The sequence below is a fragment of the Saimiri boliviensis genome, chromosome 15, assembly GCF_048565385.1.
Source record: "Saimiri boliviensis isolate mSaiBol1 chromosome 15, mSaiBol1.pri, whole genome shotgun sequence".
NCBI classification, from domain to species: Eukaryota; Metazoa; Chordata; class Mammalia; order Primates; family Cebidae; genus Saimiri; species Saimiri boliviensis.
The window spans coordinates 37,686,815-37,703,239 of record NC_133463.1 but is presented as its reverse complement, the minus strand read 5'-3'; the positions used below and the strand labels follow the sequence as shown (position 1 = coordinate 37,703,239).

Sequence of the window (16,425 nt, the reverse complement as noted above, 5' to 3'; positions counted from 1 at the left end):
TAAAAAACTCATCATCACTGGTTATTTGAGAAATGCAAATCAAAACCATATTGAGATACCACGTCATGCCAGTTAGAATGGCAATCATTAAAAAAGTCAGGAGACAACAGATGCTGGAGAGGATATGGACAAATAGGAACACTTTTACACTGTTGGTGGGAGTGTAAATGAGTTCAACCATTGTGGAAGACAGTATGGCAATTCCTCAAGGATTTAGAAATAGAAATACCGTTAGACCCAGCAATCCCATTACTGGCTATATACCCAAAGAATTATAAATCATTCTATTATAAACACACTTGCACACATATGTTTATCGTGGCACTGTTCACAATAGGAAAGACTTGGAGCACACCCAAATGCCCATCAATGATAAACTAGATAAAGAAAAGGTGGCACATATACACCATGGAATACTATGCAGCCAGTAAAAGGATGGGTTCATGTCCTTTGCTGGAAACCATCATTCTCAGCAAACTGACACAAGAACAGAAAACCAAACACCTCATGTCTTCACTCATAAGTGGGTGCTGAACAATGAAAACAGGGAGGGAAACATTGCACACTGGGACCTGTTGTGGGGTGGGGGGCTAGGAGAGGGATAGCAGTGTGTGGAGGGAATTGGGGAGGGACAGCACTGGGAGAAACACCTAATGTAGATGAGGGCATGATGAATGCAGCAAACCATGATGACACGTGTATTCCTATGTAACAAACCTGCACATTCTGCATGTGTACCCCAGAATTTAAAGTACAGTAAAAAAAAGAACAGAACTATCTCTTTTTGAATTCATTTCTAAGTCATATTTTGTAAGCCATTATAAATAATATTAAAATGCTTTAATTTCTACATTTTTACTATTAAAAATAGAAGCACAGTTGGTCCTTCTATGTTGACCTTTTATCCTGAAACCTTGCTAAGCTTATTTAACACTGCTTGAATACTTTTTTTTACATGTCTTAGGACTTCCGACAGACTAAATAAATCTGAATGAAGAAAGTTTTGTTCCTTGCTTTCCAATAAGTATGTATTTTATTTTTAAAAGAATTTTTTTTACTGCACTTGTCTAAAGCTCCCAGTAACATACTGAGCAAAATATGTCAAAGCAAACATGCTTTTTTTCTGTTTCCAATCCTAAAAAGAAACATTTCATTTTTCATCATTAGGTATGATGTTAACTAGTTTCTTGGTGTTTTTTCTTGAGGAGGATAGTTTTTTTTTTTTTTTTTTATAGATGCTCTGAAAAAATTCCCACAAATTTTTAATTTGCCAAGAGTTTTAAAAATAAATGGGTGTTAAATTTGGTTAAATGTCTTTTCTAAGTTATAGAGTTCGTCACTTTTTTTTTCTTTAAAAAATTTTAATAAAGTGAAAGACATAGATTGATTTTAAAATGCTAAACCAATCTCATGCTACTGAAGCAAACCATGCTTGATCATGATGTAACACTGTCTTGTGTTACTAAGTTCAGTTTATTAAGGATTTCTACATCTATATTCAGAAATTATATTGATTTGGACTTTTGTGTTCTTGTAATGTTATTTCCTGATTTCATATCAAGATGAGGCTGGTCTCATAGGGTAATTTACAAAATGTCTAGGATAGAATTGAGAGCAAATCTTTCTGAAATGCTGAATAGAATTTACATATGAATTTATCTAGAACTACTGTTTTTATGTGGAAAGGTTTTTACCTACAAACCAAGTTTCCTTGTTTATCTATTTTCATTTGTATAAATTTGGAACTTTATGTCTTTCAAGGACTTTGTCCCATTTATCTGAGTTGTTACAAATATTGTCATAAAGTTGTTTATCATATGTCTATTTACTACATGTAACAGTCTAGTGATGCACTGTCTCTCATTTTCACATTTATAATTCATGTCTTCCCTATTATTTTCTAAAACCCAGATAAATCTGTTTTAAATCAACCTTCTCCAAGAACAAGACTAAAATATTTTTTAAAACATCTTCTTGTTTTCTACTTCATTGATTTATGTTCTTATTTATATTATTTCTTTCATTCTGTTGACTTTTTATATAATCTATTATTCCTTTTCTAGCCTAAGGTGGAAACATGGGACATTAATTTATTTTATCTATTCCTAATATTTGTGTTTAATGTTATTAACTTTCTTCTAAGCACTGGTTTAACTGTATTTCAAAAGTGTGCTGTATTAGTTTTTTTTGTGTGTGTTTTCTTTCAGCTCAAAATATTTCTAATTTTCTTTATGATTTCTTCTTTAAACTAGAAGTTATTTAGAAGTTTGTGGTAAAATTTTGAGACATTATAAAAAAATTATGTTTTTCTAATCATTGATTTCTAATTCGTTTTAGCTGGAATACATGCATTGTATCACAATCCTTTTAAAGGTATGAAGACTTGTTTATGGTACTGTAGTGTGTTGAACAGTATCTCCTCAAAATGCTTATCCATTCAGAGCCTCATAACATGACCTCATTTAGAAATGGAGTCTTTGCAGATGTAATTAGTTAAGGATCTTGATATGAAATAATACTGAATGCAAGATGGGCCCTAAATCCAATGACGTGTTTTTATAAGAAGGAGGAGTATGGTCCCGCTTACACCTTGGTTTGGACATACGGCCTGCAGAACTGTAAGAAGGTACATTTTTTAAAGCTACCTGTTTCATCATTTTTATCAATTTGTGATAACATCTCTAGTAAACCAATACAGATTTTGGTATTAGGAAGTTCAGTGCTACTAAAACTAATATCTAAAAGCTTGAATGCATATATTTGTCAAATATACAATTTCACCAAACTGTACATTTAAATGTATTTTATTGTATTAAAAGCATACCTAAATAACACTGACCAAAAAGTTTTATAACAGATATCCACTTCCAGAAATATAAAATAAACACAATTTTCCTAATTTGTTTCATTAAATGGCAGTGACATCACTTATTAAGAAATACGGGAAGACTTTGCAGCATATAGCAAAAACAGCACATGACACAGGGATTTCAGGATCCAAGAAGCAAAACCGTTTTCAATTCCCTGATTTGTTTCCCTTTTCTTTCCTTCTCTTTCTTTTATATTTTGTTTTCTTTTCTTCTCTCTCTTTCTTTCTTTTATAAATGGGAAAGGGTAAAATAACATAAAGGGAAGTAAGCTATCTGAACTTCACTTGAAGTCATAAAATTATTGATACTAATATACTCTGGCAAGTTACATTTATTTAATGTATAACAACACTTAGACAACCACTATAAAACCCACTGTTAAACAAAAATGGAATCCTAAAAAAATATTCAGCTAACCCACAGAGGATAAGAAAAAGATATATAAATAATGAAAATAGAAATAACAAACAGTGAACAAAAAATAAAATGAAAGATTTAAGCCCTGACATACCAATAATTATTCTAGTAAGTGGTCTCAGTATACCAATTAAAAGACAGAAATTGACAGAGAGGATAAAAAAAACTTGAGGTAACTAGATGCCATTATGAGAAACATAATTAAAATCAAATGAAAAAGGTAGATTGAAAGTAATATATAAAAGTATGTATCATGAAAACAAAATAACAGGAATGACTATGTTTATATCAGACAAAATAGGTCCCAGAAATAAAAAAAACTGGCAAAAAACAAAGCTTTTCCTTAACTACACACCTTATAAAAAAAAAACTCAAATGGGTCATTCTTAAGTTTATAATGTAAACTTATAAAACTGTTAGAAAAAAAAAAAAAAAAACAGAAAGAAAAATCATTGGAGCCTGGGGCTAAGCAAAGAGGTCTTAGATTTGAACTAAAAGCACAATTCATGAAAATTTTTAAAAGTAGATTGTACATCATAAAAATTAAAGGCATTGCTATGCAAAAGATCCTTTTAAAATGGTACTGTTATCTGAATGTTTGTGTTCCCCACAAATTCATATATTGAAATTTAATTCCCAGTGTGACAATATTAAGAGGTGAGGTCTTTAGGAGCTGGTAAGGTTATGAGGGTTTTGCCATCATTATTAGGATTAACGCCTTTATGAAAGAGGCCTGAAAGAGATTGATTGCCCATTCCACCATGTGAGAACCCAGCAAGAAGACACAACTGATGAAGCAGAAAGTAAGACCTCACCAGACACCAAATCTCCTGGCACCTTGGTCTTCAACTTCCCAGCATAAAGAACTGTACAAAAGAAATTTCTGTTGTTTATAGATTATTCAGACTAAGGTATTTTGTAGTAGTAGCTTGAACAGACTAAGACAGATGACAAAAAGACAAGCCAAGGAGTGGAAGAAAATATTTGAGGCCACATATCTGACATAGGATTTTTATCTACAATATATAAAATAGTCTCAAAATTCATCAGTAAAATAATAAGCAATCTAAAATAATTTATATGGCATGTTATTATACTTAAGTGAATTTATAGATGGTAATAAGCACATGAAAGGGTGATCAATATCATTAGCTGTTGAGAAAATATAAAATAAAACTACAATGTGGTATCACTATATATTTCTCTGAATACATAAAATAAAAAAATTGTGACAATACCAAATGCTGAAGAGGATGCAGACAAACTGGGTTACTTATACATTGCGGGTAGGAATGTAAAATGATGCAACTACTCTGGAAGAGCACAATTACTCTGGAAGAGTGCTTGCATATATTACAAAATAAGCAACGTGCTTACCATGATAACCCAACAATTGCACTTTTGGGACTCTATTTCAGAGAAATAAAAAATTATGTTCATACAAAAATTTGTATACTTTTTCCCAATAAATTTATAATAGTACAAAATTGAAAATAGCCTACAAGTTCATAGACATTTAAATGGATGAGCAAATTGTGATACATCCATACCAGCGAAAGCTATTCAACAATAAAAACGAACAAATTATTTACATTTAAAACTTGAATGGATTTCAGGGAATTACGCTAAATCAGAAAAGCCAGCCTCAAAGGTTACACGGTGTATGTTTCTGTTTGTATAACATTCTTGAAATGACAAAATAATAGATGTGAAAAACAGATTAGTGGTTTTATAAAGGAGCAGCATGAGGGAAGTCTTCACAGCAATGGGATAGTTCTACATCTGAGCTGTGGTGCTGGTCATAGAGCTATAAACGTGATAAAATGGCACATAACTTTTCACAAATACTGCACCTGTGTCAATATTCTGGTTTTGATATTGTGCGATTATTATGTATACTATAATCATTGGCAGAAACTGCGTGAAGAGCAGAAGGCATATCTCGGTCCTATTTTTTCAGTAAATCTATAATTATTTCAAAATAAACTGTCTTTTAAAAAGGACTAGAATAAACAAATAAAACACCCGATTCTAAGAACAAAATTCCTATATCATGTTAACAAATGTGTTGATTGATTAGTAATAAGGAAGTCAGTGGTAAGCTAATTTTTACAAATTTCGTAAGGAGAAGTAGCTTCTTTGATGAATAGCAGAAAGTAATATGTAGATATGTAAATATTTTATCATTATACAGTTTATTATATTATGTATCAGGAAAATATATTTTTAAACGGATTTTTAAATTAAAAAAATAAATTATAAGGAGAAATGACCACCATCCAATTTTTTTCAGGAAAACAAATTTTTTCAGTTTAACATAACACTTTTCAACTTTCATAAGTCATGAAGTCAAAATGTTTTTAATAATACATTGTCTCTTTCTCTTAATTGGTAGAGTATATAAGAAAGTAGGGTTTTGTAATCCTCTGTTTAATACTTCAAGTTATTTCAACCTATTGTACCTTCTTCACCCTCCATCTATCCCTGTAATATCTAGGTACCTTCTGAATTCTAGACACCTTCTCTACTTAGCAGGTTGGATACCATTTGGGCAGATTATTCTTAGTTGTTAAGTATCCAACCAAAGGTCTGAGGGTGAAAGAGGCACAGTTTTAGGCTCCAGTATGACATAATCTCTGGTCCTTAATGGTTCTTTACTAGTGTGGAGAAGTAAAAAGCTAGAGCAAGGCCACAGCAGACCCTCTAAAGCAAGGGACCCAGGGCAGAGGTCCCTATTTTCTTGGTCTAAGGGTGGTATTATTGGTAGGTTTTTAGTAACGTATATGATATGAGGATAAGGTTAAGGGGGTTGCCAGGTGTTGAATTTGTCCAACTGAGCAGAGAGCATGCAATTCCTTGAAAAAGGAGATTAGGGGTGGCTAGGAGATAACCTCAATTGGGCTATGTTGATTTTGAAGCTTTTGGAACATCTCTGAGGGTATAGTAGATAAAATTTATTTAGTGCTTTAGTGCCAAACACTATGCTGAGCATCGTTACACATAGTAGCTAATTTGATCCTTACAACTGTGGGTATGAATATAGCAGCCCCATTTTATACAGGCAGGGACTAAGGCATGGACTATTTATGTAACTTGCTTATACTCCCACAGCTCTGAAGTGGTAGAACTATGTTTTGAACTCATGCATTCTGGTTCCAGAATCTACAGAATTAACCCCAGATTTGGATGTCAACAAAACTAAGTATTAAGGTGTAAAGGTCCTATTCCTAGAGATAATTCATATTTGAGATTATGGTTGGAGGAGTTTTAAAAGGAGGCAGCTTGAGGCTACTGAAATATGCATAAAATCAAGAGATTTATCTTAAGTGAAGGCTACAAATATGCTACAAGTAGAGGGGTGGACAAAAATATTAAATGTGCCAAAGATTAAACAAACAATATTGTACATACATATATTTATCATGTTAATCTTCTAGTAACTCCATGATATCAGTAGTGCATTTTTTCCCTTTTTATGTTAAGCAATCTAAATTAAAGACAGGTCAACAAAATCTCTTGAGTTTGCATAGATCATAAGAGTTGGAATCAGGATTGAAATGCAAGCAATCTGATTCCTAAGCCTGTGTACATATCTACTATACTCTACTAACTCTGTCATGTATACATCACAATTAGCAATGTGTAAGTCCTTAGTAACTAGTGACAAGAAGTGAAGAAGCAGAGATAATAGCCATGGTCAAATGTTGATTCAATATATTTGCAAAGGAAGTAATGGAAAGAGGTGGTTGACCTGAGGCAGATTTCTTCTTCTTTAATTTTTTTGTTTTGATTCTTACAATTGAAAAAAAAGGAGATAAACTGCTTAAAAGAAGAAAGCAATAAAGAAAGCATGAGACAAAGGTGGTAGTAGTCTTTTGAGTAAGAACCCTTGTCAACTTTCTGATGAAAGCATCATCCTTCATTAGTGAAAAGGAGTATTTTCACTTGGCACTGTAGAAAACAAGAAAGAAAGGTATAGATAAAGGTAAAATATTCAGAGAGCCGAATAGCTTCAGAAAAATAAGGAAGCAGTCAGAGCTGTTGCTAGCAAAGAAGGAGATGATGTTCTAGGCTTAAGAAGAGGCAAGTGGGTTTTAACTAGCTGCTGCATCTAGCAGAACAGAGTGGTCACTGCAGAGACATGGCGGCCAATGAAGAAGCATGAGGAGCCCAGCTGTAGTTTGAGTATAAAATTATAGTTAAGTTGCTATACTCAATTATAGTATTGTTATACTCAATTGCAGTTATACTATATATAACGTAGATATGAGGAAAAAAAGGAAATTTTCTGAATTTTTGCAAAGTGTTCCTCATATTTTATATATATTATATATTATATAATATTAATATATTATATATTATTTTATTATAATATTAATATAATATATAATATTAATATATATTAATGTAATATATAATATGAGGAACACTTTGCAAAAATTCAGAAAATTTCCCTTTTTTCCTCATATCTACATTAACCAGTGACTTCTTTTTGCAAGGCTAAAAGGAAAATATTCAGAACAGATGAAGGTACATTGGTGAGAGAAGTTTATTCAAGAAATCACCTTTTATTTTCTACTAAAGATGGTATTACATAATAATTTGAATGATCAGTACTGGAGTTTAAGTATTCCAATAGTGGGAAACTATTCATAAATTATTTTGAATACCTGAGCAGAAACTGAAAATGTTTCATCACTTTGCCCCACTTCCTTGTTTTAGCATGGTTAGAAAAAATAATTAAGTTAATCTGTAATCAAGCTAAAAGGACTGGCTCTTATCTTTGTTTTCTGCGGCCCAAACAACAAAGTTGTATAGCTATATGACACTCCCACTTCTGCCCACTACCAACTCCCAAAACTAGATGAGTCCAGATTAACCATGTTACTTTACTGTTGAGTTTTGCAACTTGGTTATGTGTTAAGTAAGAACAACAGGATATAAAACTACATGACCAGATATTTGAAAGAAAGACTTGGAGGAGGTGAAGAGGGAAAGGAAAGGAAGACAGAGGGAAAAATGAAAGGGAGGGGTTTATGCGCACGCCCGTGTGTGTGTGTGTATGTGTGTGTGGGGTGTGTGTGTGTGTGTGTGTGAGAGAGAGAGAGAGAGAGAGAAAGAGAGAGAGAGAGAGACAGAGAGACAGAGAGACAGCGAGAGGAGAGACAGAGAGAGACAGAGAGGGAGAGAGACAGAGAGAAAGAGAGAGAGAGGCAGAATAGGCCTCCAAGAAATACATTAATATTTCAGCATTGTTCATCTGTAGGTAGTAATAAAACAATGCTTTATATATTTGTACTTTTCATATATTTTATTTCATGATCAGGAAAATATGAAAGTTCTTATTTTTAAAACTTAAGAGAGGCTGGGCACAGTGGCTCACACCTGTAATCCCAGCAATTTGGGAGGCCAAGGTGGGTGGATCACGAGGTCAGGAGTTCAAGACCAGCCTGGCCAACATGGTGGAACCCCATCCCTAAAAAATAAAAAAGTTAGCCAGTCATGGTGTCATGTGCCTGTAGTCCCACCTATTCAGGAGGCTGAGGTAGGAGAATTGCTTGAATTCAGGAGGCAGTAGTTGAGTAAGCCAAGATTGCACCACTGCACTCCAGCCCGGGTAGACTGTCTCAAAAGAAAGTAAGAAAAAAAATTTAGGGGAAATAATGTTTTTCCTCATTTTTGCTCTATTATCATTTGAGCCAAAAGTAAAAATTAATCTAAATTCAGTTTTCAACATTGTATAGCTATATTTGACAAATAAGAAGTGTATATATGTAAGGTACATAGCTTGATATTTTCATGTATGTATACATTGGAATATGATCACTACAAACTAATTAACATAGCCAATATCTCACATAGTACAATTTTTCTTCCTCTCTTTCTTCTTCCTTCCTTCTTTTCTTTCTTTTTAAAGAAGAACACTTAAGATTTTCCCTCTTAGCAAATTTTAACTATACAATACAGTACTGCTAACTCTGGTCACCATGGGGTATACTATCTCCAGAATTTACTCATCTTGCCTAAATGAAACTTACCTCAGTGAACATACGTGTGCATGTGTCTTTATAATAGAATGATTCATAATGTTTTGGATATATACCCAGTAATGGGATTTTGCTGGGTAAAATGGAATTTCTATTTCTAGGTCCTTGAGGAATTGCCACACTGTCTTCCACAATGGGTGAACTAACATGCACTCCCACCAACAGTGTAAAAGTGTTCCTAGTTCTCCACATCCTCTCCGGCATCTGTTGTCTCCAGCTATTTTAATGATTGCCATTCTAACTGGAGTGAGATGGTATCTCAATGTGGATTTGATTTGCTTTCTCTAATGACCAGTGATGATGTGCATTTTTTCATATGTTTGTTGGCTTCATATGCGTCTTCTTTTGAAAAGTGTCTATTCATGTCCTTGGCCCACTTTTGAAGGAGTTTGTTTGTTTGTTTTTTGTAAATCTGTTTTATGTTCTCATGCATAGGTGGGTTTTGAACAATGAGAATTCATGGACACAGGGAGGGAAGTATTACACACTGGGGTCTGTTACAGGGGGATGGGGAGGGACAGCAGTGGATAGGGAGGTTGGGGAAGGATAACACGGGGAGAAATGCCAGATATAGGTGATGGGGGGATGGAGGCAGCAAACCACATTGCCATGTATGTACCTATGCAACAATCCTGCATGTTCTACACATGTACCCCAGAACCTAAAGTGCAATTATATATATATATATATATATATATATATATATATATGTGTGTGTGTGTGTGTGTGTGTGTGTGTGTGTGTGTGTGTGTGTGTCTGTATACAAAATTATGTTTTTGTTCTCATTTTCCTGGCAAGTGAACAACAGAACTCAGAATGTAAAGCCATATTGTAGTAAGAGTTTATCTTCTAAGTCCTAGAAAGGAAAAGAAAAACAAAGCCAAACAAACACGTTCCAGCACTTTGGGAAGACAAGGAAGGTGGATTCCAGGAGTTTGAGACCAACCTGGGCTCGTGGGGAAACCCTGTCTCTACTAAATAAATAAAAATACAAAAATTAGCCAGACATGGTAGCACACGTCTGTAGTCCCAGTTACTTGGGAGGTTGAGGAAGGAGAATCGCTTGAACCCAGGAGATGGAGGTTGTAGTGGGCAGAGAACATGCCACTGCACTTCAGCCTGGGCAACAGTCAGACTCTGTCTCAAAAACAAGACAAAACCAAAAAACAAAAAATCTTCTGTCTGCTCAATTCCATACATTGTATTCAAATAGTAGGATATAACATAGAGCTTGTGAAATAATTATACTAGGAAATGTGTTAGACTGCTAGGTTATGTCTTATGTCCAATAGGTTCATACTGAAGTGTTTACAGACTATACATTTATTAAAAATATACTAACAGGCTGGGTGTGGTGGCTCATGTCTGTAATTCTACCACTTTGGCAGGCCGAGGCAGGTGGATTGCCTGAGATCAGGAGTTTGAGACTAGCCTGGGCAACATGGTAAAACCCTGTATCTACTAAAATACAAAAAATTAGTAGGGCATGGGGGTGCCTGACTTTAGTCCCAGTTACTTGGGAGGCTGAGGCAGGAGAATCACTTGAACCCGGGAGGCAAATGTTGTGGTGAGTCATGACTGTGCCACTGCACTCCAGCATGGGTGACAAAGTGAGACTCCATCTCCAAATAAATAAATAAATAAATAAATAAATAAAAAAAATTAAAATACACTAACATTTTTATTTTTCCCATATCATTCATAAATGAAACTATTTTATCCATGAATTTGCTGCCAAGAAAATTGCCAATATATGTCCTTGAATAATCAGTATTTTGGAAAACACTGTTATGTAATAATTTCATCCTCAATACTACACTGACATAAATAAATAAATAATAACCTAAAATAAATAAGTGCTGCCTCATTTTAGGATCTATTCTGAACAACCAATCTAAGTTAATCCCCTCACAATGTAGACTGCTTATTATTTTATTATCTATATATTTTTCAGTTTATTTGTTGAACATTTCAGTGACAGTTATTTAAACTGTCCCTAGAACTTGATGTTTTCAGTTATTTGTAATTTTTAGAAAAGTTTCTTATTTACTTTTCCCACAAATTTTTATGATCTAGAGAAAATTTTTATGTTCTCTCGCTGTGTGTCTGTGTGTGTGTGTGTGTAGACGCAAGAAACTAGTTCTAAAAATGTGTTATTGCTGACAGTAGAAAGTAACACCATATAAAAGGATACTAATCACTATAGCTAGTTCACACAAGTCTCTTATACTGCAGCACAGCCCTCAAATGTAATTAGATACTATAATTGACGTTACTTTTACCTCTAATTTATATAATATGTTTTGTTTACATTGATGTTGTAGGGGAATCACATAATTTATAAATATGCATTCATTTAATAATTTGCTTATTAACAAATATTGAGCTCTTATAAGATATAGGCTTTGTTTAGGTTTACATGATATAATGGCAAAAAAAGTGAACAAGTGTCCAACTCTCAGGAACTTAAAAACTGTGGGAAAACTAAATAGAAAAGGTTTTAACATTACAAATAATTTAAAATATTAACTATGCTCTATACACAGTTTAAATAACTTTTCCTGAAATGCTCAAAAAATAAATTTTGATAAGTAATAAAAATATATAGGCTATTAAAATCATAATAAGCCATCTAGATTATGAGGGGATTCCTTTAGATTGGGTGTTCAAAATGAACCCTAAAATGAGCCAGCATTTATTGAAGAAAAGGTGAAAAAGCCATGCTAAAAGCAGTAAAAATATTCTAGACAACTTTATCATCACAGGCACATAACTTGATAAACAAAAGAGATTAGGATTTTTGAGGACAAAGGGGCAGAGTCTTAAGAAAGCATGGGAAACATTTTAGCATGTGCTTGGTATGTGCAAGACATACGATTACATTATTTATATAGGTTATCTTATTTAAACCTGATGTCCACAGTATGTGGTTAAAAAAAAAAGATGAATATTTCAAAGGCTACATTACTTGCTAAAAGCCATCAAGCTAGAGTAAGTGATTAATCCAGGATTCCAAACCAGCAGTCTAATCATTGCAATTATCATATCATCACAGTGACTGCCATCATTTTATTACTATTAACTGCAGGATTTCTATCTAAATGTTTTTGACAATCCCTATGTTTTAGAACTCTCTTGAATCACTCCAATAGAGATTCTTCTAATATTTAAATGTTTTAAAAATTTCAGAAACAAATTGTTGAGATTAATTAGTAAGGACCTGGGAGGACTTGGCTTTCACAACTAACATTAAATAAGACAAAAAAGAGAAAATTAGCAAATTCTATAAACTCTCTCAAGGAACTTTTTTTTTTGATTCGTGGGTAATTACATATCTGTTCATCAATGAAGAGTCAGAATCTACAAAGTATATTCTGGAGTTTTCAGACTAATTATTTTTCTTTTTTGTTTTACTTTTTTAGCAAGAATTGTAGTTGGCTTGAATAATAAGTTTTCCAAACCTTTATGTATGACTGAAGCAAGCTTGTCTAAATCTTTCAGAATTTGAACATGTCGGTTTCATGTAGAAATAAATAAACAATTGTCATGTAACTATTTCTTTTAGGTAGAAACCAAAGAACTCTGACAGGAGATTTTCTGTTTTGAAGAATTACTATAATTTTCTTTAATAATTTCTATTTCAATTTGGAGAGAAAAGACCTTTGAAAAAATTCTAAACAGCTTCACATAAGCTTCAGAGTTTGAGAAAGTTTACCTCACTGAATTAAACATTAGATCCTTTTGATGTGGGAGTGTTTCTTCCTCAATCTTCGAAAGAGCCTTGCTTAAATATTTAAGCCACAGTATACAGTGTCAAGTTTAAAAAGAAGAGCTTTTAAATCAGACTTGAAAATAATAAATTCAAACTTCAGTTAGCACTTGGATGGATTTAGGAAGTGTCACAGGGACTCATGCAGGTGATGGTCAGGTGGAATTAGAAGTAATGATATGTTTTCCTTCATACATGGGCTTTGCAATTAGCATGAAGCAAATGCAGACCATTTTTCTTCTAGGATTCTTCACAGTTTCTGCCATTGGTCATACAAAGCATATGGAAATAGAAATATAAATTTAAATGTAGCATATATATTTCCAGAGAATGCAGGGCTATGATAGAGGAACCTCTCTTACTATCTATTAAGTCATTAAGCAAAATGACTATCATGGCGTTCAGTACATTCACACTTCCAGCCTGATCTCCCTCCTAAATTGATCATCTCACATATTAACTGGGAAGAGCAGTTCTAGTTCATCTCAAATTCTTGAAATAAATTAGATTTCATCTTAAAATATTTCATTTGCACATTCTATTTTCCTATGAATATAACAAACTAGAGAATTTAAAGACATTTTTAATGTTCTTTTCTTTCAAATATGCATTGTCATCATTTCTAGATATTATTCTTTATACAAATGTGTTGATTCATTCATTCTGACCCATTCTCACCATAATCAAGAGTCCTACCACATCACAACAGTTTTATTGGAATATCCTATTAGCTAGGCTGAGATTATTTTACTCTTTTCTAAATGACTCTAAAAGTATTACTAGATTATTTTAGCAGTTACTTTTAAAATACTTTGTAAAATAGTGTAGTCTAAGCTTTCATCCCATATTCATGAAAGCCTTTTCTAACTATTGTAATAAATACTAAAACTGTATATCTTACAAACTAATATTTAAGGTATTCATTCATTCAATAGACATTTGTTTACACCTTCTTCCTATCAGTCATAGGCATGATATACCCTCAAACTATTTATTTATGTGTCCTTCACAAAGAATGTTTGTGTCAATCTTTTCCCTGTGGCGTTTAACCAGGGTGCCACAGCAAAGTGTAACTTCAGTGCTTAGCACAGGGCTATACACATATTAGATACCCAATAAATATTTGTTGAAATAATGAATAAATGCATAGAGAAATAATAGTGCAATAATTTGTAAACAGTAACAAGAGAAAGCTGCGTGTACAAAGGTGGCATGAAAAACTGGATTATTGATTTTCCTAGGTATTTTAGAAAGGCTTCATTGCTTGATATTAAAACTAAGTCTTGAAGAGTAATAGATTCTAAGGACATCAGGCAATGGATATATGTAAAATTCCAAATCGTGAAGTAATCTCGAGGTTTGAGAACTAGCAAGCATTCTGCAATTTGGTGGGCTGTAGGGACTGCAACAGTAAAGTAGTGGTAGGTGGGGATTTAGTCACCAGAGCTCAATATGGCTGTAGCTTTTCAAGAAAGAATAAAAACTAGAGATTTCCTTTTTAAAAAGAAAATTCAGGCAGCTGGGGTTGGGTTGGTGGGGCTACACTGGAGTGACAATAAATTATGGGCAGAGGAAACCAGTAAAACACATACGCATGGATCCAGTCAAGACCTAATGAGATGAGATGGTAGCATTAGTATTAGAATGGATGAAGCAGAATTAACAGGTTTATAAGTTAGGAAAAAAAAAGGGAAGAAGCATTTGGCAATGGAACTTAAGGGAAGGGGTTAAATATAGGAGGAACTGTAATTTTCTGCCTTGCATAACTCAGCAAAGATTCATGCTCTTATAAATAAGTGGATAGAACATGTAAAATGTATTTAAACATTTACCACGGAATTCATTGTTCCAAATTGGATTATAAACCTAATGAAAGTTTAAATCAAATACTATATATGTTTTATGTGGATTAAAACTGACATTAACACAAAACTTGAAACTTTCTGTAATTTTACATTCTGGTATATACTAGGTGGCCAATTCAAAGAGTATATTATATATTAATTATAAGTACTTAAGAGATGAGGCTTAAGAATAATATTAACATAGATTTAAATTCCAGCCTCATTACTCATTAGATGTGACCTGAACAACATACTTACATCCTGATTTCTTCATCTATGATTGCTGATAATGATAGTAACTACTTGTTATAATATTTGGGTGGATTAAATGAGAAAACAGATATAAAATTATAGTAGCCACTCAAAATATTATTTAGTATAAGTATTAATGGGTAATAATATTTATATTGGTATGATATTAATCTTTTATCAATAATATTGTATAATAAAATATGATATTTACATTTTTGAACACTCGAGTTACTTTAAAAAATACAGTTTTTATTTTTAATAATATACATACATTTTCTGCTTCATAGCACAAATACAAGCATTTTTAGAAACTAAAATATTAATCTTAATATTTTCTTCAGAATTATAGTTTGCCAAACTTTCTCTTGAAAAGAAATATTGACTCATAAAATTGCTATCTAAAAGGATTGTTTAAATTAATATAAATACTTGCATAATGCTTTCAATATAGAAAAGGTTAGGGAGGTTCACTACAGATCATTACATTTGCATCACAGTTTTAAAGAAAATCTGAGACAAGAAAGACCTGTGTTAACTCAAAAAGCCTTTTCTAAATATTGGAAAAAAAGATTAAGTTTGAGGGCCTAGATACAAGAAACTTGTTTTAATAAGATGCTTCAGAAGTTTACCATGAGCCTCTCTATGAGTGTAAAGGAAAAAATTACATGGTAGAAGTTTCAGTACCTTGACAATCAATGTAGGAGTGTCATGGAAGGCATGAAATATCAACAATTTTGGTGCTTTCAAGTTTACCTTCAAAGCAGATTAAAACACATTACAAGAAAAAAGATGAAAATTAACAATGAATAACACAATACTTAAACACAGAATCATTGGTGTGATAAAATTTTAAAAATTCTTGAATTTTTAAAACTCAAATTCTTGCCCTGGAAATACAATACTATGATTATCTTTAATCTGGAATAGATACGGAGTAAAGGGAAGCCCTGAGGAGATAGCAAATAACCATAGTAAAAGTAATCTCAGTAAAAGTTAAATTCAATAATATATTACCTATAACATATATATGTATGAAGATAATGAATTAAGCAGAACATTTAAAAGTATTAACTAGTTCAGGTGTATATTTTGTAACTGTCACAGATTTTAAGGTGATTGAGAAGCAGTGATAAGTATTGCAAACTACTAAATAGAAACTTCTGAAGCTATTTACGAAATTCATTCATCTTTCTTAGTAACTTCTCAGTAATATCTTTGAAGCAGAT

At 32.7% G+C, this 16,425-nt stretch overlaps 1 long non-coding RNA gene across 2 annotated transcripts in view; it reads right to left on the bottom strand.

The window, feature by feature from the left end:
• LOC104653286 (uncharacterized) overlaps window positions 1–16,425 on the bottom strand; it is a 951,899-nt gene that overhangs the window by 170,545 nt on the left and 764,929 nt on the right. The gene's annotated exons all lie outside the window — the stretch shown is intronic.